The sequence below is a fragment of the Zalophus californianus genome, chromosome 9 (assembly GCF_009762305.2).
Source record: "Zalophus californianus isolate mZalCal1 chromosome 9, mZalCal1.pri.v2, whole genome shotgun sequence".
Lineage (NCBI taxonomy): Eukaryota > Metazoa > Chordata > Mammalia > Carnivora > Otariidae > Zalophus > Zalophus californianus.
This window is the reverse complement of record NC_045603.1, coordinates 109,522,703-109,550,333: the sequence shown is the minus strand read 5'-3', so window position 1 is coordinate 109,550,333 and position 27,631 is coordinate 109,522,703. Positions and strand designations below refer to the sequence as shown.

At 37.4% G+C, this 27,631-nt stretch overlaps 2 pseudogenes; one reads left to right on the top strand and one right to left on the bottom strand.

The window, feature by feature from the left end:
- Positions 1-1,697: 1,697 nt before the first annotated feature.
- LOC113922643 lies at positions 1,698-2,563 on the bottom strand (annotated as a pseudogene).
- Positions 2,564-6,921: 4,358 nt separating this feature from the next.
- On the top strand, positions 6,922-8,421 carry LOC113922560 (annotated as a pseudogene).
- The last annotated feature ends 19,210 nt before the right edge of the window (positions 8,422-27,631 follow it).

Below are 27,631 nucleotides of genomic sequence, written 5' to 3'. Positions count from 1 at the left end.
ATGGCAGATGACTGTAAAGATGAAAATTATAAAGGATTTTATAAAAGGAATTGATAAGATAAGAAGTTGTTTTTAAAAAGAAAGAAGAAGATTTAAAAAGAAAAAGAAAAAAGAAAAAAAAAAAAGGGAGAGAATGTGATCAGACAGGAGAATAGAACAAAGCCATACACTAGTGATTTAGGGTATATTTTGATCTGTTAGAAGAAATTGTATCTCAAAATTTTAAAGAGAGAACAACTTATATATATATGCCAAAAATAAGGGTAACTACAATGAAGGGATAAAAATATGACTCTAAAAATGAAAAATAAAAAATGTTTTTTTAAAAAAGGGATTGATAAGATGTTGTTTGAAAAAGGGAAAAAGAAAAATTAAAAAAAAAAACAGTTAAAAAAATTAACTTTGAAAAACTAATGAATTATGGTAAAAAAGCCATGAATTCTATGTACAGTATTCCCCTAGTGCTGGAGTTCTCCCATTCTCCTTGATCGGTAAACTTGGTCTTGGCTTGCTGGCTGTTCGTGCTGATCTTCTGGGGGAGGGGCCTGTTGCTGTGGCTCCCAAATGTCTTTGCCGGAGGCAGAATTGCCCCGCCCTTGTGAGTCCGGGCTGAGCAAGCTGCTCCGGTTTGCTCTCAGGAGCTTTTGTTCCCTGGAAGCTCTCGGTACAGCTTTGGAGGACCAGGGCGAAAATGGTGGCCTCCCAATCTCCACCCAGAGGAGCTGAGAACTCGGGGCCCCGCTCCTCAGTGTGCCCCCAGAGAAAAGCAGTCACTCCCGTCTCCCTGGTCTCCCGCTGCACTCCATGTTCACCCGGCCTGTGATCGAGCATTTCTATGTCTGGCACCCGACCCCGTGTGGAGTCTCCAAACCCAGCAGATCCCTGCGGTGCACTCCCGCACTGCTCCTCCCGGGGGAGGAAGGGGAGTCTCCCCGGATCTGCCGCTTGTTGGGTCCCTGCTGACGGAGCAGTAGTCCGACTGGGCTGCGGATCACAGTTTATGGCAACCCCGAGCTGAGAGCCCGCGCCTCGGCTCCGTCTCTGCAGCTGGCTTCCCCGCTCCGATACCTGGGAGCTCTGGCGCACTCAGGCTCCCCCGGTCTTTCTGTGACCCCGAGGGTCCTGAGACCACACTGTCCCGCGAGGGTTCCACCCCCCCACTTAGCCACTGGAGCGACGTCCCTCAGCGGAGCTGACTTCTAAAAGTTACGATTTTGTGCTCCGCGGCTCTATCACTTGCCAGAAGCAGCTGACAGAGGCCCCTCCCCCCCGCCGTCTATCCTACCGAGCCTCGGATTCACTTCTCCGCATGTCCTACCTTCCAGAAAGTGGCCGGTTTTCTGTTCAGAGTGTTGTTACTAGTCTTATCTTCGATCTCCTGTTGAGTTCGTAGGTGTTCAGAATGGTTTGATCCCTATTCAGCTGACTTCCTGAGACCAGACGAAATCCAGGTCTCCTACTCCTCCGCCATCTTGCTCTGCCCCCCTCTATTTTTAATTTTTTGTGGGAACTCCATACCGTTTTTTTTTTTTTTTTGAAACTTTAAGGTCAGTTTATTAAGTTCAATGATGAGAGCTATCAGAAGAATATTCTCCTGGAAATTATTTTTTCTTAGAAAAAAAGAAAGAAAAATCCACACACCAGGACAGCCACAGATGCTGTGGCAGTCACCCCTCTGTGCAGATGGGGAAGGCCCATTAGTCTGTCAGATCACTGTCCGGGTCAGCTGGGTTACAGTCGGGGTCATCCTCATCTTCATCTAGCTCCACGTCATCCATTTCCTGGAACAGAGATTCATCTAGAATATCAGATGTGTCAAGACTATGATCTGTTTCAACGAGCTGTTTCCCACTTAATTTATTTTTTCCTGCTTGTTCTTCTTCTTTCATTCGTTTCTTTTTAATTTCGAAGAGTTCTGCATCAAACTTGGCCTTCCAACTTAAGAAATTCTCGATTGTAACAGGAGTGCCATGAAATAATTGCTTTCAGCTTCCTCTGCCTCTTTTTCTTTTTGTTTCTTTTCTTCTTCTCTTCTAGTTTTTATTTGATCTACTATTTCATTTATTTTTTCTTGCACAGCTGTCACTAAAGTAAAGATCATCACCATACCAAGGTTTTCTTCTGCCTGTAATGCTAATAGTTTTAAAATGTCTGAGACATCATTATCTTCTAGATTTTCCTGGGAGAATATTTCATAAAGAAGAGCTTCCTCTGGGTATTTTTCACTGTATGTAAACTTGAGGGTAGTCTGGACAGTTTCATCATTTTCTCCAGCCTCAGATGTCACAGTAATGGTGAAACTGGGTGGATTTTCTAATAATACTTAGCAGGGCCTTGTCAAGTGAAGCACTACTGAAGGAGAATGTGGTATCAGGAGAGTCCATTTATATTTTGGAAGACTAGTTGTTAGGAGGATTGGATCAATGTGCAATCAAGCTGTGAAGGAGTCGGGGTAAATGGACTCCAGAGCCTCCAGCTCGTTGCGCTGCTCCTCGCCGTAATCTGTCATCGTGGCCCTCGCTGCTGCCCATGGACCGTCCAGCCACCCAGGCTGTGTGCTGCAGCTGGGACCGCGGCTGCGCCGGGAGCCTCCATACCGTTTTTCACAGTGACTAAACCAATTTGCAGTCCCACCAAAAGTGCTTGAGGATACCTTTTTCTCCACATCCTCACCAACACTTGTTATTTTTTGTGTTTTTGACTTTAGCTATCTGACAGGTGAAAAGTGATACCTCATTGTACTTTGATTTTTTATTTCCCTGATGATAGTGATGTTGAGAATCTTTTCATGTGTCTGGTGGCCATCTGTATATCCTCTTCAGAAAAATGTCTATCAGGTCCTCTGTCCATTTTTAATTGGATTATTTGTGGTATTTTTGGTGTTCAGTTGTAGAAGATTTTATACATATTTTGGATTTTAACCACTTCTTGGATTTTCTGTTGCAAATATATTCTCCCACTCAGTAGGTTGCCTTGTTATTTAAAAAAATATTCAAATTCCAGTTAGCTAATATACAGTGTTATATTAGTGTCAGGTGTACGAAGTAGTGTTTGAACACTTCCATACATCACTTGGTGCTCATCACAACATACGCCCTCCTTAAACTCCATCATCTATTTAATCCATCCCCCATATTCATCTCCCCTCTGGCAACCATCAGTTTGTTCTCTATAGTTAAGAATCTATTTTTTGGTTTGCCTCTCTCTCTTTTTTCCCCTATGCTCATTTGTTTTGTTTCTTAAATTCCACTTATAAAAGAAATCGTATGGTATTGTTTTCCTCTGACTGACTTATTTCACTTATTATAATACTCTCTAGCTCCATCCATGTCATTGCAAATGGCAAAATTTCATTTTTAGTGGCTGAATAATATTCAATTATATATTATTATATATTATATATTTAATATAATATAAATATATATACATATAAATATGTAATATAGACATATAGTCTGTATAATTATATATTATACAGTTATATTATACATTATATATTATACAAGTTAACATACATATATGTATATATGTGTATATATACATACATATATATATGTATATATGTAAAGAAGATGTGGTATCCATTCATCAGTCAATGGAACTTGGGCTGTATCCACAATTTGGCTATTATAGATAAGGCTGCTATAAATATTGGAGGGTATGTATCCCTTTGAATTAACATTTTTGTATTCTTTGGGTAAAGACCTACTAGTGCAATTGCTGGATCGTAGGGTAGTTCTATTTTCAACTTCTTTGAGGAAACTCTATCCTGTTTTCCACAGTGGCTGCACCAATTTCCATTTCCACCAACTGTGAAGATGGTTCCTCTTTCTCCACATCCTCACAACACCTGTTGTTTCTTGTGTTGTTGATTTTAGCCATTCTGACAGTGTGAGGTGGTATCTCATTGTAGTTTTGATTTGTATTTCCCTGATGATCAGTGATGTGGAGAATCTTTTCATATGTCTGTTGGGGCTAATCATGTCTTCTGCCCAATTTTTAATTGTATTATTCATTTTTAAGTGTTGAGTTTTATAAGTTTGTTATATTTTTTGGATACTAACCCTTTATCAGATATGTCATTTGGAATATCTTCTCCCATTCTCTAGGGAGAGTTAGTTTTGTTGATTTTCTTCTTCCATGTGCAGAAGCTTTTTTTTTTTGTTAGTTTTAGTCGATTTTCTTCTTCCATGTGCAGAAGCTTTTTTTTTTGTTAGTTTTAGTTGATTTTCTTCTTCCAGGTGCAGAAGCTTTTGTTTTTGGTGTTGTCCCAATCATTTATTTTTGCCTTTGTTTCCCTCTCCCCAGAAGACCTATCTAGAAAGAAGTTGCTACAGCCAATGTCAAAGAGGTTATTGCCTGGGTTTTCTTCTAGGATTTTACAGTTTCAGGTCTCACATTTTGATCTTTAATCCATTTTGAATTTATTTTTGTGTATGATATAAGGAAGTGGTCCAGTTTCATTCTTCTGCATGTTGCTGTCCAGTTTCCCAAACACCGTTTGTTGAAGAAACTGTCTTTTTCCCATTGAATATTATTTCCTGCTTTGTGGAAAATTAATTGACCATATAGTTGTGGGTTCATTTCTGGATTTTCTATTCAGTTCCATTGGTCTATGTTTCTACTTTTGTGACAGTACCATAATGTTTTGATCACTACAGCTTTGTAATATAACTTGAAGTCCAGAATTGTGATGCCTCCAACTTTGTTTATATTTTTCAAGGTTGCTTTGGCTATTCAGGGTCTTTTGTGGTTCTGTACAAATTTTAGGATTGTTTGTTCTAGCTTTGTGAAAAATGCTGGTATTTTGATAGGGGTGGCATTACATGTGTAAATTATTTTGGGTACTATAGACATTTTAACAAAATTTCTTCTTCCAAATCTATGAACATAGAATATTTTTCCATTTCTTTGTATCATCTTCAATTCCTTTCATCAGTGTTTCATAGTTTTCAGAGTACAAGTCTTTCTTCCCCTTGGTTAAATTTATTCCTAGGTATTTTATTGTTTTTGGTGCAACTGTAAATGGGATTGTTTTCTTAATTTCTCTTTGTGCTGCTTCATTATTGATGTAAAGCAATACAACAGATCTCTGTATGTTGATTTTGTATCCTGTGACTTTACTGATTTCATTTATTAGTTCTAGTAGTTTTTTTCTTTGTGGAATCTTTCAAGTTTTCTATGTATAGTATCATCTTATCTTCAAATAGTGAAGTTTTCCTTCTTCCTTGCTGACTTGGATGCCTTTTGTTTCCTTTTGTTGTCTGATTGCTGTGGCTAGGACTTCCAGCACTATGGTGAGAGTGGACATCCTTGTCTTGTTCCTATCCATAGAGGAAAAGCTTTCAGTTTTCCCTCATTAAGGATGATATTAGCTGTGAGTTTTTCATATATGGCCTTTATGATGGTATGTTCCCTCTAAATCTACTTTGTTGAGGGTTTTTATTATGATGTATGTTGTACTTTGTCAAATGTTTTTTCTGCATCTATTGAAATGATCATATTGTACCTATCCTTTCTTTTTTAATGTGATGTATCACATTGACTGATTTGCAAATATTGAACCACCCCTTGCAATCCGGGAATAATCCCACTTGGTAGCGGTGAATGATTATTTTAATGTATTGTTAGATTCAGTGTGTTAGCATTTCATTGAGAATTTTTGCATTTATTTTCATCAGGGATATTGGCCTATAGTTCTCTTTTTTGGTGGTGTCTTTATCTGGTTTTGGTATCAAGGTAATGCTGGCCTCATAGAATAAATTTGGAATTTTTCTTTCCTTTTCAATTTTTCTGGAATAGTTTGATAAGCTTAAGTTAAGAAGGTATTAACTCTTCTTAAATTATTTGGTAGAATTCCCCTGGGAAACCATCTGGCCCTGGAATTTTGTTTGTTGGGAGTTTTTTGATTACCGATTCAATTTCTTTGCTGGTTATTGGTCTGTTCAAGTTTTCTATTTCTTCCTATTTCAGTTTTGGTAATTTATACAGTTCTAGGAAGTTATCTATTTCTTCCAGGCTGTCCAATTCGTTGCCATATAGTTTTTCATAATATTTTCTTATAATTGTCTGTATTTCTGTGGTGTTTGTTGTGATCTCTCATTCATGATTTTATTTATTTGAGCCTTTTCTCTTTTCTTTTTGATAAGTCTGGCTAAGGGGTTATCAGTTTTATTAATTTTTTTTCAAAGAACTAGGTCCTGGTTTCATTGATATGTTTTAATTTTTTTTAGTTTCAGTACCATTTATTTCTGCTCTAATCTTTATTATTTTATTCTTTCTGCTCGCTTTAGGCTTCATTTTTTTGTTCTTTTTCTAGCTCCTTTAAGTGTAAGGTTAGGTTGTTTATTTGAGATTTTCCTTGCTTCTTGAGGTAGGCCTGTACTGCTATATACTTCCCTCTTAAGACTGCTTTTGCTGCATCCCAAAGTTTTGGGATCATTGTGTTTTCATTTTCATTTGTTTCCATGTATTTTTTTAAATTTCTTCTTTGATTTCCTGATTGCCCATTCATTCTTTAGTAGCATGTTGTTTAACCTCCATGTATTTGTGGTCTTGCCAGATTTTTTCTTGTGATTGATTTCTAATTTCATAGTGTTATGGTGCATAGTATTACTTCAATCTTTTTGTATTTGTTGAGGCCTGTTTGTGACCTAATATGCACCCTATTGGAAAATCTTCCATGTTCCAAAAGAATGGGTATTCTGCTGCTTTAGGATGGACTATTCTGAATATATTTATTAAGTTCATCTGGTCCAGGGTGTCATTCAAAGCCACTGTTTCCTTGGTTATTTTCTGTTTAGATAATCTGTCTATTGCTGTAAATGGGGTGCTAAAATCCCCTACTATTGACCTAGAAGCAGCTTCTAGGCTCCTTCTGGAACCTCTGTCAGGTTCAGTCTACTCCCCTCCACTCCAGCCTCCACTCTGGCCTCCACCATGTCCATCAGGGTGACCCAGAAGTCCTACAAGATGTCCACCTCCAGCCCCCGGACCTTCAGCAGCCTCTCCTACACGAGCGGGCCTGGCTCCCACATCAACTCCTCTGCCTTCTCCCAGGTGGGCGGCAGCAGCAGCAGCTTCCGGGGTGGCCTGAGCAGCAGCATGAGTGTGGTCGGGGGCTACAGCAGTGGGGTCAGAGGTGTGGGGGGCATCAGGGCTGCCTCAGTGAACGAGAGCCTGCTGAGCCCCCTTAAGCTGGAGGTGGACCCCAACATCCAAGCTGCTGGCATCCAAGAGAAGGAGAAGATCAAGACCCTCAACAACAAATTTGCCTCCTTCATCGACAAGATGAGGCACCTGGAGCAGCAGAACAAAATTCTAGAGACCAAGTGGAGCCTCCTACAGCAGCAGCAGAAAAGTGTTTGGTGCAACATAGACAGCATGTTCGAGAGCTACATCAGCAACCTCCGGTGGCAGCTGGACACCCTGGGCCACGAGAAGCTGAAGCTGGAGGTGGAGCTTGGCAACATGCAGGGGCTGGTGGAGAACTTCAAGAATAAATATAAGGAGGAGATCAAAGAGCGTGCAGACATGGAGAATGAATTTGTCCTCATCAAGAAGGATATGGACGAAGCTTACATGAACAAGGTAGAGCTGGAGTCCCGCCTGGAATGGCTAACCAATGAGATCAGCTTCTTAAGGCAGCTGTATGAAGAGAAGATCCATGAGCTGCAGTCCCAGATCTCGGACACCTCCGTGGTGCTGTCCATGGACAACAGCCACTCCCTGGACCTGGACAGCATCATTGCTGAGGTCAAGGCCCAGTACGAGGACATTGCCAACAGCAGCCAGGCTGAAGCGGAGACCAGGTACCAGATCAAGTATGAGGAGCTGGAGACACTGGCTGGGAAGCAGGGGGATGACCCCCGTTGCATGAAGACGGAGATTTCTGAGATGAATCAGAGCATCAGCTGACTCCAGGCTGAGATCGAGACCCTCAAAAACCAGAGGGCTGCCCTGGAGGCGGCGATTGCTGATGCTGAGCAGTGTGGGGAGCTGACCATTAAGGACGCCAATGCCAAGGTGGGCAAGCTGGAGGCCTCCCTGCAGCGAGTCAAGCAGGACATGGCCCAGCAGCTTCGCGAGTACCAGGAGCTCATGAACGTCAAGCTGGCCCTGGACATCAAGATCACCACCTACCGCAAGCTGCTGGAAGGCGAGGTGAGCCAGCTGGAGTCTGGGATGTAGAACATGAATATCCGTACTAAGACCACCAGTGGCTACTCAGGTGGCCTGAGCTCGGCCTATGGGGGCCTCACAAGCCCTGGGCTCAACTATGGCCTGAGCTCTTTCCAGTCCAGTTTTGGCCCTGCTGGTTCTTTCAGCCGCAGTGGCTCCTCCAAGGCTGTGGTTGTGAAGAAGATAGAGACCCGTGATGGGAAGCTGGTGTCCGAGTCCTCTGATGTCCTGTCCAAGTGAACAACTATGGTGGTCCCTCCCAGCCTCCCCACTCTTGTGGCTGCCATAGAGGCTTTGGGGGGAAAGGAGCTATGCTGGGGAGGGTCGGCAACAGGAGAGCCACCTAAGACTCAGCCCCAGTCCTCAGCTTACACTTGGGGGGAGTCTACTGCCCTGGGTACCCCCTCTTGTCCATACCCCCAACTAAAAGCCAATTCAAGTGTCTTTTCCCAAATAAAGCCTCAGCCGGCTCTGCCAATCACCCGCCCCAAAAAATCCCCTACTATTATTATATTATTATCAATTAGTTCCTTTATGTTTGTTATTATGTTTTATATATTTGGGCGCTCCCATTTGGGTGAATAAGTATTTATAATTGTTATTTCTTCTTTTGGATTGTCTCCTTTATGATTATATAGTCCCTTTCTTTGTCTCTTGTTATAGTCTTTGTTTTAAAGTCTAGTTTGTCTGGTATAAGTATTGCTAGTCTGACTTTCTTTTGACATCTATTTTTGTGATAAATGTTTCTCCATCCCCTCACTTTCAATCTGCAGGTGTCTTTAGGTCTAAAATGAGTCTGTTGTAGTCAGCATATCGATGGGTCTTTTTTTTTTTTTTCATTCCAAAATGCTATGCCCTTTGATTGGAGTATTTAGTCCCTTTACATTCAAAGTAATTATTGATAGGTATTTATTGCCATTTAATTACTCAATTTGTGGTTGTTTCTGGAGATTTCCCAATTCTTTCTTATCTTTCTTTCATGTTTTGTTGATTTTGTTTAGTGATATATTTGGATTTCTTTCTCTTTATTCTTTGCATGATTATTAGTGGGTTTTGATATATGGTTACCAATAGTTTTATATATAACTTCTGCAAATAGCAATCTATATTAGGTTGATGGTTGTTCAAATCTGAACACATTCTTTTCTCATCTCCTGCCCATGTTTTATGTATATGTTATTATATTTTGTATCTTTTTTTGTACGAGTTTCCTGACTGATTTTTACAGAAATATTCATTTTTACTGCTTTTGTGCTTTCTTCCTTTATACTGTCACTTTTGGTCTTTCCTTTCCCCTCAAAGAGTCCCCTTTAATATTTCTTGCAGGATTGGTTTAGTGGTCATGAACTCCTTTAGTTTTTGTTTATCTGGGAAACTCTTTATCTTTCCTTCTAATTTGAATGATAGCCTTGGGGGGTAGAGTATTGTTGGCTGCAGATTTTCCCTATTCAGCGTTTTGAATATATCATGCCACTCCTGTCTGGTTTTCCAAGTTTCTGGGGAGAAATCTCCAGCTAACCTTATGGGTTTCCCTTGTAAGTTTATGGCTTCTTTTGTCTTGCTGCTTTTAAGATTTTTTCTTTATTGTTATATTGTTTGAAAATTTAATTATAATAAGTCTTGTTGTTGGCCTGCTTTTGTTGGTTTTGATGGGAGTTCTCTGTGCCTCTTGGATCTGGATGTCTGTTCGCCTCCCCAGATTAAGGAAGTTTTCAGCTATGATTTCTTCAAATAAATTTTTTGCCCCTTTTTCTCTCTTCTTATTCTTCTGGGACTCCTGTATTACCAATGTTATTAAGTTTGATGTAGCCACTGAGTTCCCTAAGTCTATTCTCATTTTGCATAGTTCTTCTTTCTCTCTTTTGTTCAGCTCCATTGCTTTTCATTACTTTGTCTTCTAGGTCATTCCTCTACTTCTTCCAGCCTGCTATTCAGTGCATCAAACAGATTTCTAATATCATTTATTACACTATTCATCTCTGAGTAATTAATTTTTAGCCTTTTTGTCTCTGTGATAAAGGTCTCACTGATGTCAGATGTCTTCAATTCTTTTCTCAAGCCCAGTGACTATCCTTATGATTGTTGCTTTAAATTCTTCATCAGGCATGTTACTTATACCTATTCTGCTTAGATCCCTGGTCATGGCCTTATCTTGTTCTTTCATTTGATATAAATTCCTCCATCTTTGCATTTTGTCTAAGTCTCTGCCTTCTTCTCTGTGTTAGAAAAGCCAGTTATGTTTCCTGGTCCTGAAAATAATGGCCTTATGAAGAAGAGGCCATGTAGTGCCCAGGAATCTATGCTTCAGGGGGTGTCTGGTGTGAGCTCTGTGAGCTCTGCTATTGTGTTCTGGCTGCTTTATCCTACAGGCCAGTTGTCTGCGGAGGCTTTCCTCGCCTATTGCAGGCAGTGTTTGGTCCCTGGCCTGAATATGGTGAGTTTTAGCTGGGTGTACTCTGGTCTGCTTGTGAAATGAGACCTGTCACCACCTCCACTGGAACTGACACCCTGCAAAACTCTGGGAGATGTGTTGTTGGCAGGGGCTTGGGCTGGTCTTCTGAAGGAGGGGTCCACTGTGCTCAATTGAAGTAAGCTTTACTGAGAAGGGAAGTTCCACTGGAGCACAAGGGTGTGGTGCTTGGTGTAAGCAAATTAGCAAATAGTGTTGGCATTGTGCTGCTTCCTGAAGATGGCTCTGTGTTTATGAGGGACAGAAGAGGAAATGGCACTGGCCAGTTCCTTTGTTCCCAGAGAATTTTATTCCTTTGTGAATGCTGCCTCTCAGGAACAGGCTTTGAGAAGAGCAAGTAATCTCCCCACTCTGTGCCCCAGGCACTCTTCAGATCACTGTTTCCAGGTTGTCTGTCCCAGTGTTGTTTACCTACCTTCCTCCAGGAGTAGGGCAGTGCCTTCTAGGCTTTATCCCAGCCAAGCCCGCTGACCTTTAAAACTTCAGCACCACTGATTACAAGAACTCATGAAATTCAGCCCCTCTTATTTTCCAAGCGATTGGCCTTGGGGAAACTTTCTCCTTTTGTATTCCCCTGTGTGCCCTCTCTCTCTCTCTCTCTCTCTCTCTCTCTCTCGCCCTTCTCCACAACCATAGCTCCCTCCCCTCTGCAGCACCAGGATCCATTTCTTCCCTAAAGCTTATCTCCACACTTCCTATATTCCTTCATATAGCCTCTTCTCACCCTTTAGTTATGGACTTTGTTCTGTCAATTTTCAGGTCAATTTCTGAGGTATTTAGGATGATTTGATGGTTATCTAGTTGTGTTCTGTGGAATGAGTGAAGCCTAGGATCCTCCTACTCTGCCACCATCTTCCTGCTTCTTTTGTTGCCTTGTCAATTTATTGATGGTTTCCTTCACGGAATAAATGTTTTTTATTTTGGTGTGGTCCCAATAGTTTAATTTTGCTTTTGTTTCCTTTGCCACAAGAAATATATCTAGAAAAATGTTTCTATGTTGATGTCAAAGAAATTACTAGAAAAGTTATGTTTTCTTCTAGGAGTTTTGTCATTTCAGGTCTCACATTTAAGTCTTAATCCATTTTGAGTTTATTTTTGTATATGGTGTAAGAAGTGGTCCAGTTTCATTCTTTTGCATGTGGCTGTCCTGTTTTCCCAGCACCATTTATTGAAGTCTGTCTTTCCCCCATTGTATATTTTTGCCTCCTTCATTGTAGATTAGTTTACCATGTAAGTGTGGGTTTATATCTGGACTCTATTTTGTTCTATTTGTCTATGGGTGTAATTTTTGTGTCGGTACCATAGTGTTTGGATTACTACAGCTTTGTAGTACATCTTGAAATCTGTAATTGTGATATCTCCAGCTTTGTTCCTTCTCAAGATTGCTTTGGCTATTTGGGATATTTTGCGGTGCCATACAAATTTTAGTATTATTTGTCTTATTTGTGAAAAAAGCTTGTTGATATTTTGATAGAAATTTTATTAAATCTAGGGGTGCCTGGGTGACTCGGTGGGTTAAGTGTCCGCCTTTGACTCATATCATGATCCTAGGGTCCTGGGATTGAGCCTCACCTCAGGCTCCCTGCTTTCACTCTCCCTCTTCCTCTGTGCTCTCTCTCTCTCTCAAATAAATAAATAAATAAATAAACTAATCTTTTAAAAAATAAATCTATAGATTGCTTTTGTAGTACAGACATTTTAATAAAATTGTTCTTTGAATCCATGAGCATGGAATATCTTTCCTTTTGTTTATGTCATTTTCAATTTCTTTCATCAGTGTTTTATAGTTTTTACCCCTTTGGTTAAGTTTATTCCTAGGTATTTTATCCCTTTTGGGGTAATCATAAGTGGAATTGTTTTCTTAATTTCTCTTTCTGCCACTTCATTATTAGCATATGGAAATGAAACAGATTTCTGTTTGTTAATTTTGTATCCTGAAACTTTACTGAATTCATTTATCAGTTCTAATAGTTTTTTGCTGCAGTCCTTAGGGTTTTCTATTTATAGTATCATATCATCTGCAAATAGTGACAGTTTTACTTCTTTCGCATCAATTTGGTCGTCTTTTATTTGTTTTTCTTATCTTTTTGTTGTTGTAGGACTTCCAGTACTATGTTGATAATAAAAAGTGGTGAGAGTGGACATCCTTGTCTTGTCCTGATCTTAGAGAAAAAACTCTCACTTTTCACGATTGAGTATTATGTCAGCTGTGGGTTTTTCATATATGGCCTTTATTATGCTGAGTTATGTTTTCTCTAAACCTACTTTGTTTAGAGTTTTTATCATGAATGGATGTTGTACTTTGTCTTTTATTGAGATGCTTTTTCTGCTTTTATTGAGATGATCATATAGTTGTTATCTTTTCTCTTGTTGGTGTGATGTTTCATGTTGATTGGTTTGTGAATATTGAACCACCCTTGCATCCCTGGAGTAAGTCCTACTTGATTGTGTTGAATAATTTTTTTTAACATATTGTTGTATTTGGTTTGCTAATATTTTGGTGAGGATTTTTGCATCTATGTTCATGAGAGATATTGGTTGTATTTCTCTCTCTCTCTCATAGTGTCTTTCCATGGTTTTGGTGTCAGGGTAATGCTGACCTTTTAGAATAAATTTGGAAGCTTTCCTTCCCCTTCTATTTTTCTTGGACTAGTTTGAAAAGACTAGGTATTAAATCTTCTTTAAATGTTTGGTAGTATCACCTGTGAAGTCATCTGATCCTGGAATTTTGTTTGTTGGGAGTTTTTTGATTAGTGATTCAATTTCATTGTTAGTAATTTAGCTATTTAAAATTTCAGTTCCTTCCTGATTCAGTTTTGGGAAGTTATATGTTTCTAGGAACGTATGTATTTCTTCTAGGTAGCCCAGTTTGTTGGCATATGTTTTTCATAGTATTCTCTTATAATTCTTTGTGTTTTTATTGTGTCAGTTGTTATTTCTTTTTTTTTTCAGTTCTGATTTTATTTTTTTACATCTTCTCTCTCTCTCCAGTGAGTCTGGCTAAAGGTGTATCAATTTTGTTTGTCTTTTGAAAGAACTGGTTTCTGGTGTTATTGATCTGTTTTTGTTTTTTTAGTCTCTATTTCATTTACTTTTGCTTTAATCTTTATTATTTCTTCCTACTGGCTTTGGGCTTTGTTCTTTTTCTAGCTCCTTTAGGTTAGGATTTTTCTTTGAGGTTTTTCTTGTTTCTTATGGTAGGCCTGTATATATGCCTACCTGCTTAAGATTTTTCATCTTAAAACAGTTTTTGCTGCATCCCAAAGATTTTGGACCATTGTATATTCATTTTAATTTGTCTCCACATATTTTTCTTATTTCCTTACTGATTTTTTGGTTGACCCATTAGTTGTTTAATAGCGTGTTATTTAGCCTCCTTGTATTTGTCTTCTTTCCAAATTTTTTATTGTGATTAATTTCTAGTTTCATGCAGTTGTGGTTGGGAAAGATGCATGATATGATTTTAATCTTTTTGAATTTATTGAGACTTATTTTGTGACCTAACATTGGTCTGTTCTGGAGAACATTCCATGGGCACTTGAAAGAATATGTATTCCACTGTTTTTGGGTAGAATATTCTGAATCGTATCTGTTAGATCCATCTGGTTCAGGGTGTCACTCAAAGCCACTATTTCCTTGTTGATTTTTCTGCCTGGATGATCTGTCCATTGGTGTAAGTGGGGTGTTAAAGTCCCCCAGTATTATTGTGTTACTGTCAATTTCTTTCTTTATGTTTGTTAATAGTTGATTTGTGTATTTAGGTGTTCCCATGTTGGGTGCATATGTATTTACAGTTGTTATAACCTCTTGTTCGATTGTTTCCTTTATCATTATGTAGTGTTCTTTTTTGTCTTTTGTTACAGACTATGTTTTAATGTCCATTTTGTCCAATGTAAGTATTGCTACTCCAGCTTTCTTTTCACTTCCATTTGCATGGTAAATATTTTTCTGTCCATTCACTTTCAATCTGCATGTGTCTTTAGAGCTGACACGAGTCTCTTGTAGGCAGCATATAGATGGGTCTTGCTTTATTATCCATTCAGTCACCCTATATCTTTTAATTGGAGTATTTAGTCCTTTTTTTGTTCAAAGTAATTATTGATAGATATGTACTTATTGCCATTTTGTTTCTTGTTTTATAGTTGTTTTTGTAGTTCTTCTTTGTTCCTTTCTTCTCTTGCTCTCTTAAACTTATAGTTTGATGACTTTAGTGATTTTTTTTTATTCCTTTCTCTTTTTTGTGTGTGTATCTATCCCAAGTTTTTGATTTGTGGTTACCATTAAGTTCATATATAACATCTTATGCATATAGCAGTCTATACTAAGTTGATGGTTGCTTAAGTTTGAACACAATCTAAAAGCACTAAATTTTAACTGTCTCCCTCTCATGTTTTATGTATATGCTGTCGTACTTTACATCCTTTGATCTGTGAATGTCTTGACTGATTTTTATAGATATAATTGCTTTTACTAATTTTGTGGTTTAACCTCTCTTTGGTTCTATAGCTGATTAATCTACTACTTTTATTATATTTGCATTTACTTGTGAAATTTTTTCCTTTCCTAATTTTCTTACTCCCTATTGTGGTATTTTCTTTCCACTCAATGAATTCCCACTAATGTTTCTTATAAGGCTGGCTTAGTGGTGATGAACTCCTTTAATTGTTTTTAGTCTGGGAAACTATTTATTTCTCCTTCTGTTCTGAATGATAGCCTTGCTGGATAAAGTATTCTTGTTTGCAGACATTTTTCCTTTCAGTGCTTTGAATAAATCATGCCACTTCTTTCTGGCTTGGAAAGTTTCTGCTGAAAGATCCACTGATAGTCTTATGGTGTTTCCCTTGTACGTAACTGTTTCTTCTCTCTTGCTGGTTTTAAGATTCTCTCCTTATCCCTACTTTTTGCCATTTTAATTATTATGTATCTCATTGTGGACTTCCTAGGGTTGATTTTGTTGGGGACTCTCTTTGCCTCCTGGATCTGGATTTCTGTTTCCTTTCCAAATTAGGGAAGTTTTCAAGGTCATGTCTTCAAATAAATTGTCTACCCCCTTCTTTCTCTCTTCACTTTCTGGGATCCCCATAATGTGGACGTTATTATGTTTGATGATTGCTGAGTTCCCTTAATCTATTCTTATTTATTAGTATTCTTCTTTCTTTCTGTTGTTCCCTCAGTCCGGTTGGCTACAATGGCCCACTGTGCCTGTTGTGGGCACATTGGTCAGGGTTTGGTCCCTGTGCTTTTAAGAGGCAGTTTGGGGCCACTGTGGGCTTCTACTTGGGTGGTATCAGAGTCAGACCAGATGCCTACCTTCAGCCCATTTGTTGGGGCTGGATCACACCGAACTGCAGGGTGCTCTCCCTACATTGTACCCTGAATGGTTTTGGTGGTAGGTGGGGCCAGAAGTCAGACCAGATGTCTGCCCCCAACCTGTCTGCTGGGGCAGTAGTCAGTCACAATGCTTTGTATGGTTATATTCCCCTCTTTCCAGAGGGGAATTCCACTTTGGTGTAGCAGTGGTCCCTTCCTTGCTTGCAGGGTATGTGTTGGTGGGAGTTGCTCTGGAAGCATGCATGCCCAGTGGGGCAGATTGGATGAGCAGACCCATAGGAAAAAAAAGGGCATGGTGTTAGCAAGGTGTTAGCAAGATAGGTGGAGTTTGTACACTCTGGTTCCCACAAGTGTCTGGCTATCTAGGCTAGTGTATGGAGGGGAGAGAATTGGCACCCACCAGCCAGGTTTTTTGTTCTTGGAGAAGTCTCCTAAAAATCCCTGCCCCTCCAGCACACAGTCCAAGATTAGCAAATAAATCTCCTTCCCATATACCTCAGGCACTTTTCAAACAGCTACTTCTATGCTGTATTTCAGTGGGGAGCTTTGTTATTCTGGCTCTTTAAGGGAAGTGATTCAGTTTCTTATTGTCCTCTGGCCCTCCCATAATGAAGCCCACTGATATTTAAAATACCTGAAGTTAAGCCCTGCTGATTGTAAAAATTCAAAAAGTTAAGCCTCACTGGTTTTCAGAGCCAAATGTTATGGGAATTCATCTTCCTAGTGTAGATTCCTTATGCCAGAGGTGCCTGGTGTGGTTTCTACTCTTCTCTCTTCTCCATGCTTGTGGTGCACCTCCTATTTGTGGTTAGTCTTGCTGGGAATTTAGTTCCTGACCCAGAGTCTGCTGCCCTTCCTACCCTGAAAGTCTCTTCTGCCAGTCTTCAGGTATTTTTCTGAGTTAGTTGCACTGATATGGCTGTTATCTAGGTGTGCCTGTGGGATGAGGTGAACTTAGAATCTTTCTACTCTGCCATCTTTCCTGACTGAAGTACATTTTTACAAGAAAAACATGACAAGGATTTTAGTAATTTTACTTTCAAAGTTAGTTATCTATAGATCACTCAGTTTATAATTCAGTATGATTTATCAACAATCTCTGTGCATACTCAGGAATTTTGGAAAATGGAGAGCTTCCAATTCACAAATTGTTTCCAAATGTAGTGAAAAGTTTACAAATACAAGTTTTACAATGCTGACATAGTATTATATTTTACATACATTCTGTTATTTGTTCCATTTGATTTTTATTATTCATATTTTGAATTCCATAATTTTGTTTTTTAGATGCAAATGTGCTTGTAGGTACTTGAATAGTTCACAAGTCCCAGGCAGTCTACCTACATTGCTTAATGGCTGAAATGGTCTAAAGAGCAAGGTCTCTGAGGAAGTAGGAGCAGCACAGTGAAGAACAGAAATGAAGTACTAACCCTGAAAAGGAATTTCTTCTTCCCCTGTACGAGAGAAAAGGACAAAAGAACAGGTGAGGAAGCAAGTTGAGAAAACTCGCATTTCATGGTCTCTATGAAGGAGGAGTTGAAATTCTTTCCGTGTGTGTGTGTGTGTGCACACCTGTACATATGCATGCCTTCTTGAGAAGATAGGACATAGATATTCCTTCTGGAAACTCTTCTAGAAGACAACATCTCAAAAATTTTCTCTGCTGATAGTGTTTGGAACTTGTTGGCTCTTTCCCATTGTACATCCATCTAGGCACTGTTCCACCTTTGTGTGTGGGCATGAACAGGGACACAGAAGTGCTGCTCCCCCCTGTGAACTCAAGAGATTACTTTCTCATCTCATTTTTCTTCTCAAAGGAACACCTCTTTCTCTACTTCCATATGATAGGGCACAAGGGACTGATCAGGGTGTTCTTGTTCACCTTCACAACAACTGTACTCTACTCCCTTCTAAAGTCTTCTTTAAAATAAAAAGAAAATATTTTAATATGAATCTTAATCCTCCTTTTTATTATAAAAATGCTACATATTTCCTGTAGAATAATTAGAAAATGTAGACAAAAATTTTTAAATACCATCATTGATACAACTATATGAATATGTTTTTATTTCTTTTAAAAAACACAGAATCTCATTATAGATGCTGTTTTATAACCTGCTTTTTTATTTCAAGTAAAATATTGCGAAGGTCAATAAACATACTTTTATAACATAATGTTTTGTAGCTACAGTGTATTCTATTATTTAACCATTTTCCTTTTGCTGAATATTTGTTTCCAGAATTTCAGTGTTATAAAGAACATTGTGGTGATTATCCTTGTATAAATATGTGTATGTATTATTGATTACACTTACTGAGGATAACCTTTTAGTAATGGAGTTGCAAGTTATAAGAGCTTGTACTTTTTAAGGCTTATGATACATATTCATTTTGAGTCCACTTTAACATCATCCCTTTACTCCTCTGAAGATCCCCAGGGTCTTGGCATGTATTTTCATCACTTACTATATGAAAAAAAAGTCAGAGGTGACCCAATGAATTTTGGAGTGAGCTTGGGAAAAATCAAAATGTCAAAAATCCAACATTTTAAAAAATTTTTACCTCTTTAAAAATTTGAATCACTTTTGTTCTTCAAGATAGCTCCACAAAATCATGTCAAACTCCCAAATTGCAAGCATTGATGCCAAACAATCCATTTCAATAATGAGATGCCCAGTGCTGTTTTCAGCATTTGTATGAATTGAAGGTCATTTGTGGTGAGAATGAGGTCTTCTCTCTTGAAACATCAGTACCATCTTACTCACCCTGGAAATGTCGGAATGCCTATGGGGAACCTGAAAGCATCAGCCAGACACTGTTATTAAAATCTCCTCATTATTTAAAAAGCCATTCGGGATAATAGACTAGGTTTACTTTTCTCTCATTAATGTCCCTGGGTGAGCTATATAGAAGTTAGAAAGTCACAATTTCATTGCTTTTGGCCAAAGGCCACTGTAGTACTTTTAGATGGAGGGATAAAATAGGTACAAAGTGTTCTTCAGAAAAGGTTATGAGCTTGTAGACAGGACAGAATTAGAGCACAACTCTGAGTAAACCAAAACACAATACTTTGGTATTGGTTTTCTGAAGAGAATGTCAGATCAATATACTACCATGTCAAATTGACTGTGATGTCTAAAATAACTTCAGATCTGGCTTTAGGAAGAGCTAGTGGGAAAAAAAGAAAAGAAGTGACATGAACGTCCATGTTGGACAACAAATAATTTATCTCTAATGGAACAACTTTGATAACATTTTGGATACATTATACTAATAAGCTTCCAAAATTATTCAAAATGCATGTGATAAAAGACTAGAGTAATGAGAAACAAGCGCATGCCATAATTCAGTATAAGCAATTGTGTTTGAGTTAAGATCTTTGCATTGTATAAATTTGTCTAAGCCATATAAGTGATTATACCTTTATTTCTTATAATTTATTTTATATAGCAAAATTGGAAGAGAGCAGTATTAAGGGACAGTCTCTTGAAGGTCACAACAATGTGAAGAGGCTGGCTGTGTAGAGTGTCAGCTAAATAAGCCATGGGGACCGAGGAAATAGGACTGCATTTCTTCCGCAGAGCAGGCCTGGCAAATTCCCATGAAATTAGGTCACTAGGCAAACGTTCCAGGGCTGGCAGCATACTTAGGCTTCTCAATCTTCCTTCTAAGTTGTTAAGAAAAAACAAAACAAAACTTGTTTTTGGGGGGACACTTAGAAATTCTGCTAAGTCAGTATCTGAAATAACAGAAAGGCTTGAGGGGACACCAGATGAATGTTAAATATGAAGAATATATAGAGAGATCCTTGAGAATGAAGAGAGAAATTCAGCCATTGAGGCTAAAGGGCAAAGTTAGAAGCTTATCAATCAATCAGTGAATAAGTATTCATTGAGAATGCACAAGATACCTGATAGCGTAGTAAGTACAGAAGCACCAAACTTAGGTTGGGCATCTGTCTTTCGTTCATTTGGAAACTTAGAAACAGCCCCCAAATAGGGCTGCTACATCAAAATAATCTACATGGCCCATTCGGTTGCACATTTGGAAGATGGCCTACAGAGAGATGGAGTAAATTGTTGAAGTCTGGGGCCCTTGTATTGAATTACAAGGCCATAATCTTCTCACATCTCAAATCTCAAGTTCTGTTTATAGGGACTAATTTTCTGGCACATTCACTTCAAAAAGTCTCTAAACAAATATCAACTCTGAACACCCTTGGAAACCCATCATTGTCTAAGTAATTTTTTCTAGCCAGTAGCATAAAAATAAATACTTCCCTCTTATGTCAATTGTTTGTTTTAAAACTTAAGAGATATTCTTTAGCTTGGTTAACTGGTTATTCTTCATATACTAGTAATGGCACAACTTCTTAGGGAAGACAGAAGACTTCCAGAATAAATAAGTGTCCCTTTCAACTACACAGTATCAAAGGATAGCCCCATGCCCCTCTATGCTGTGGCCTTAGCATCAAATTCCTTGGAAAGGTGACCTACACTCTTCTAGCTATATGGATGAAGATTGTCTCCCAATAGAAAAAGGTCATAAAAGTTCACTTCCTGTTGCAGCAATGAACGCATAAGTACCCTTTATCAGTTGACTATTCAGTTTATGATTTTCTAGTCAGTGTGTGCAGAAGCCTGCCCACATGAAAATACTTATCATCTGCTCCAGTGACCTGTGGTTAACGCATTTAAATAACAATAACATACACTGATTTTTTTTTAAAGATAATCTTGAATATTGGCAAATCTTTGGCTAGACTCATCGAGAGAAAAAGAGAGGACTCAAATAAATGAAATAAAAAATGAAAAGAAACACTACAACTGATACCATAGAAATACAAAGAATCATAAGAAACTACTAGAACAATTATATACCTACAAGTTGGAAAACCTAGAAGAAATGGATAAATTCATAGAAACATACAATCTTCCAAGAATGAATCATGAATAAATAGAAAATTTGAACAGATCAATTACTAGTAAGGAGATTGAATAAATAATAAAAAACCTCCCAACAAACAAAAGTTCAGGACCAGAGAGCCTCACTGATGAATTCCAGCAAACATCCAAAGAAAAACTAATACCAATCCTTCTCAAACTCTTCCAAAATATAAAAGAGAAGGGAACACTTCCAAACTCATTTTATGAGCCCAGTACTCTCCTGCTACCAAAATGAAACAAGGATACCATAAGAAAAGAAAATTATAGGGAAATACTTTTGATAAACATACATAGAAAAGTCCTCAGCAAAATATTAGCAAACCAATGTCAACAATACATTAAAAGGATCATACACCATGATCAAGTGGAATTTAGCCCAGGAATGCAAGGATGGTTTAACATCCACAAATCAATCAATGTGATACACCAAATTAACAAAATGAAAGATAAAAATCATATGATCATTTCAATAGATGCAAAAAAGCATTTGACGAAATTCAACATCCATTTATAATAAAGACTCTCAACAAAGTAGGTATGGGGGAACATAATTCAAAATAAAAAAGACTATATATGACAAGCCCACAGCTAACATCATACTCAGTAGTGAAAAGCTGAATTTTATATATATTATATATTTTGTATATATACTTTATATATATTATATAAATAAATATTATATATATTGGAATACTATTCAACCATTAAAAAGAATGAAATCTTGCTATTTATGCAACACATGTGGACCTTGAGGGTATTATGTTAAGTGAAATGAGTCATACAGAGAAGGACAAATACTTGTATGATCTCACTTACATGTGGAAACAAAAACAGAAACAAGCTGATAGATACAGAGAAGAGATTGGTGCTTGTCTGAGATGGGGCTGGGGGTTTGCAAAATGGGTGAAGGGAGTTAAAAGGAACAAACTTCCAATTATAAAATAAATAAGTCATGGGGATCTAGTTTACAACATGGTGAGTACAGTTAATCATACTGTATTGCATATAAGAAAGTTGCTAACACAGTAGATCTTAAAACTTCTCATCACGGGTGCCTGGGAGGCTCAGTTGGTTAAGCGACTGCCTTCGGCTCAGGTCATGATCCTGGAGTTCCGGTATCGAGTCCCGCATTGGGCTCCCTGCTCAGCAGGGAGTCTGCTTCTCCCTCTGACCCTCCCCCGCTACCATGTGCTCTCTCTCTCAAATAAAATAAATAAAATCTTTTAAAAAAAAAGTTCTCATCCCAAGAAAAATAATTCTGTAAGTATGTATGGTGATGAATGTAAACTAGACTTATTATATGATCATTTTACAATATATACAAATATAGAATCATTATGTTGTACACTTGAAACTAATATAATGTTGTATATCAATTATACCTCAAAAAATGGAATATTATTATACACCTATTAAAATGACTAAAATCAAAAAGATTGAGAATACTAAATGCTGACAACAGGATTGGAGCAACAGGAGCAACAGAAACTCTCATTCATTGCTGGTAGTCTTACCACACAATCTAGCAATTATGTCCTAGGTATTAACCCAAATGAGTTGAAAACTATTTTCACATGATAACCCGTACATGAGTGTTTATATCAGCTTTATTTATATTGCCCCAGATTGGAAGCAACCAAAATGCCCTTGACTAGGAAAATAAACAAATTGTGGTAAATCTTTATAATGGAATATTATTTAGCAATAAGAAAAAATGAGCTATCGAACCACAAAAAGACATGGAGGAAACTTAAATGCATTTTTTCTAAATGAAGGAAACCAATCTGAAAAAAAAACCTATAACATTATATAATTCCAACTGTACAACATTCAGAAAAAAGCAAAACTGTAGAGTCGGTGAAAAGATCAGTGGTTGCCAGGGTTTAAGGAGTGGAGGGATGGATGGGGGAGCACGAGCATTTTTAGGGCAGTGAAACTGTTCTGTATGATACTCCAGTGATGATATTAAGCATTTGTCAAAATTCATAGAACTGTACAACATAAAAATGAAATGCTAATGTCAATGATGGGATTTAGTTAATACTATATTAGTATTTGTTCACCAATTAGAGCAAAATGTAGCACATTAATGTAAGATACTAATCTGTGAAACTGTGTGCAGGGAAGGAGAGAATATATACAGATTTTCTAGACCTCACAATTTTTCTGTAAACCTAAAAATGCTCTTTAATAAAGTCCACTAAGATGTTTAAAAAATTGAAGAGGAAATATAATCTTGGACTCAGATCCTAAACTGTCTTTAAAAAAAATAATTAATAAATAAATAAAAACCTAACAAGAAGGTAGTAGGCATTAGCCATTCTTGGTTAAAGTTTGAAACCTTGCAGTTAGAGAAATAGTCTTTCAGTAACTGAGATACTATCATTTCACCTTTATACTCCTTTAGTTCATCACAGTGACAGCGTATTTTTACATTTCTTATGAATTTTTGATTATTCCTTTCTGTAGACAGAGAAATTCTAAACATCACATCGCAAACTTAGTTATTTTTAAGAAGAGTTTTATGTCATTTATGACTGACTGCTTATCTATAATATGCAGAAACACTAATCTTATTTGGAAATAACCAAAAGGATCTGTTAAGTTATGAATAAAGTATGATTCATTTTATGCCTAATTATAAAAATAATGAGGAAAACGTCAAAGAAATTTGGAGAATTCCAGTAAAAAAAAAATTTTTTTTTTCCCTAATAGAACTTTGGAGGTAATTGTAATCCCAATTTTATGGAGAAATCATTTCATTATTATTAATGTGTTTAATTCTCAAAAGTTAGTTGTGATATTTTTAGTGTAAGCTTGTTTCGAAAATACAGGCAAAATGATATAATTATGTGAGTTTTATTATCTCTCCAAGAAAGCAAAAATAAACAGAAAGACTTATTTCAGATAAGAATAAGGACATCTAGGTTCTTTTTGCGCTTCCACTAAACAGTCTTTGGCAAATTATTTTAATTTTCTAAAACTTGATTCTGACATCCATAAAATAAAGAGGCTAGAAGTATATCATTCCTGAAAATAATCCTGAGATACACGCTACAAAAAAAGTGTTTTTTGGGCAAATGAATGTGGAAGTCTCTGTACATTGTTCCCTCTATAGGATATTTAGAATCCTCCATAAAGGAATTTTCTTATCTTTGTTTATGTCAAAATTTCCCAAAGTGATTTGGATACAGACTTCTTCCTCTGTTTTTAACATAGTTGGAACACATTTTGAGAAGTGCTGGCTGGATGATCTACAGGGTGTACTCCAGACCCCACATTCTCTTTTCTTATGTAATTCAAGGCCAGATAATGAAAAGCTGAGTCTAATTCTTTTGAGGACAAAACTCAGAATTCTATATATACATTAAACTCCTGTTATTCTTCCTAATAGTATCTTAATATTCCCACACTTTTAGTTTTCATCAATACCAAAACTCATAAATTTCATGCATACTCTATGGACCACAACTTCCTAAGTTACTAAGACTTTTGAGACACTAGTAAATTATCACTATTAGGTCAAACTTTACTTAATTACTCAACAAATTTCAAAAAGCACAAAAATGACAAAGAATTAAAGCCTTGGAGATCTAAACAAAACCTTAAGAAGTATCTTCTTAAATCACTGTAGCAAATCATTGACCACATTTACTCAATAAACATTTAGTGAAACTATATCATATCACAACACTATGACAGACATTCTCAAGTAATGAAGGAGAAATGTTCTCCTATATTGAAGGAAATTTTTGTCTAGCAGGAGATGAGATCTAATAATACGGCAGTAATAATACTGCACTATTACATTACACATTTAAAAAAATAATTATAGCAAAGAAATAACAATTGCTACTGTTAAGTCCTTACTATGTGGCAGGCACTATATATATACATTATCATTTATCTTTAAAAAAATTCCTAAAATATAGATTCTATTATTATTCTCATCTTACAACAGGGAAACTAAGATTTAAAGACATTAATAATTTGTTCAAGGACATACAGTTGTCAAATGACAGAAAGGATTCAGACCCAAGTCTCTATGACTATAGCATCACACTACCTTTTAAATCAGGTTTAAACATGAATGAAAGCAGAAAAGAAGGGATTAATGAGATGGGGGAATATTGATGTGAGAAGAGGATTAATTTATATGACTGGGTTTCATAAGAAGAATCAAATTAAGATTGCCAGAAGAGTGAGTTATCCATCTTTGGATATCTCTTTGTCTGAGTCAGGAATGAAAAAGAAATGGATGAAGGAGGAGATACATGGGAAGTGTAGGGAGAAAAAAGGCTTCCAGACTTTGTCCTTTCTCATGTGAATTAGGAATTCTGCAAACAATTTTTAATTTCATTCTCTCCTAGATACATATGTTTAAACTTGATCTGCTTTATTACTTAGCATGAGCCCTATCCCAAATGGAGTCAAGGCCTCTCCATACCTATGAAGTCCACCTTATGCAATCAAATATCAGGAGCCATGATTTCTCTTCAGAAACCGCAGCCATAGCTCTCAAAAACAACAACAACAAAAACTGAAAAAGCAGCCATAAAATACATATCAGAATCCCAAGTAACTGAAAACCATTCTCCCTGGTTTCATGGAAACCTATGTGGGACACATGTTCTCTGTCTTGTTATTAGGAAAACTTTCAAATGCAAAATACCTGTTTGTTATTGGAGAACATAAATTTTTTGTTGGAAGCCTAGAGAAAGAGAACCTATCTCAATCTATTGCAAATGTAACAGTTTACCTCACTTGGAAAAGAAGTCTTCATTCTTGGTTTATTCTGGGCACATGGATTCCTTAGAATGTGTCAGAGTTGATGAGCCAGCTTGGTGCCACTGAAGATCACCATGTGTCTTCCCTATGGAAACTTTACCTACTTAAAAGGATTGAGAAAAGAGCCTTCTTTAACCCTTCATCCCCTTTTCCACTTATAACCTTTGGACCTCATGAGGTTTAAGCAAATTAAAGTTTTAGATTCCACCATGGACTCAAGGTAATGAAAATCTCCGAGGTCTATCAGATGAGCTGCAAAAATAAAGACAGTATGTGAATTCTTTGGGTCTATGACATAGGTTTATTCAATGGATATTTAGGAAGGCTCTTGAAGCTCCTTATCCAGGCCTCATCCAAAAGTAAGCAATGGTTTGGGACCCAAGCGCTTTGTGTTCTAGTCTCAGCCCTGCTGCTAATTCACTGGGCACTTAGAGATTGGGTTAAATCATCTCTTAAACATCCTTCCAGTTCAGATTCTGGGTTGTAAAAGTGAGCAAAATAGAACACCTGCATTAAGGGAAAACTCAGCTTTGGGTGTGTGTGCACATATCTCTCAAGGACAAAGACAATTTTTCTTCTGGACACTTGGTGATTAAAGATTGCATAAGCAAAAATAGACTCATTCATGAAAATTAATAAATTATGTAATTGTGTAAAAAGTTCAAGCAGTGTGGATGGCAACAATTTCTCAACTCTATTCTATAAAGTGGCAAAAATCCATATACATTGGTCACATCTGAGAGAATCAGCAATTAGCCTTAGGAGTTTGCAAGTCAGAAATTCTATAACTCTGGATGCCTGGGTAGTTGTTGTGGTAATCCCAGACCTGTTCACTCTAAGTATAGGGATCTATGCCTTCTTACTTTTCAATAGGAAGAACAAAACACAGTTTTCCACTGAAGGAAGGTTGGGACTCAAGACATCTAATAACGTACCCAACACTTAATGTTATGAAGTTAACAATTTACCAAATTAAAGAGAAGAGCTTCCTGTGCCTTTACTGTGTGTTTTCTAATAATAATTCAATATGTGGTAGAACTATTCCCACTTGCACATCTCTTATGTTCTGCATATGTAAACATTTGGAAGAATGGTGGTCTGAATTCAGCAATGAAGTATGTTGCCTTGGGAGAAAAGAAAAGCTAACTGGTTGATTTAAAGTTTAGGTCCAGAGTTTAGTCTTGTTAAATCCATACTGCTATGAGATCAAAATTAACTCTAGGAAATCTCATTCTCTATATTTTAGCTGCCATTTTCTATTAATTTCCACCAGGAGTTCTACATGTATTGCTTTCTCTCCTTGAGGAAAATTCTTATTTTTTTCCCAGACAGACTTTCTGCCACATGATAGGAAAGCTCAAAATAAACTAGATTCTAAATGACATGAGAAAATGAAAATATCTCTCTATTCTCTGACCTGATATAAACCCTGGCACTGGTAGATGCTTACTAAATGTTCACTGAATAAAGTTATTAAATTAATGAAGTAATGGAAGAATCAAGAATTTGTAGATCTTAACAACATGTGAATATACAGAGTTTACAAATGTGTCTGTGATTCGTTTTGATCCTTTGTAAAATGCTCTAAGTTTGGGTTAGTGGGTGCCATTCAGAGACTGGCTTTCCAGCATTACCCTACTGGATAATTATAAGTTCCATAGAAAATCTGAGAACATCCTCTCTACCAATTCAGATTGGTCCTGGCAGACTTGAAGCTTTGTGAATTCCCGGTATGACAAATTGTCATCAAATGCCAGCAAAACGATGTCTGGAGAAAAATGTTCTGTTAGGTTCACTGAAAATGAGAACAGCATTTTTCCCTTTGGTTCTTCCTAGAATAATTTATTATAGCTGTAGAGCACCCCTTTCCCCAGGGTCATTTCTAAGGAAGTTTAAGTTCAGATTTTTCTCTCAA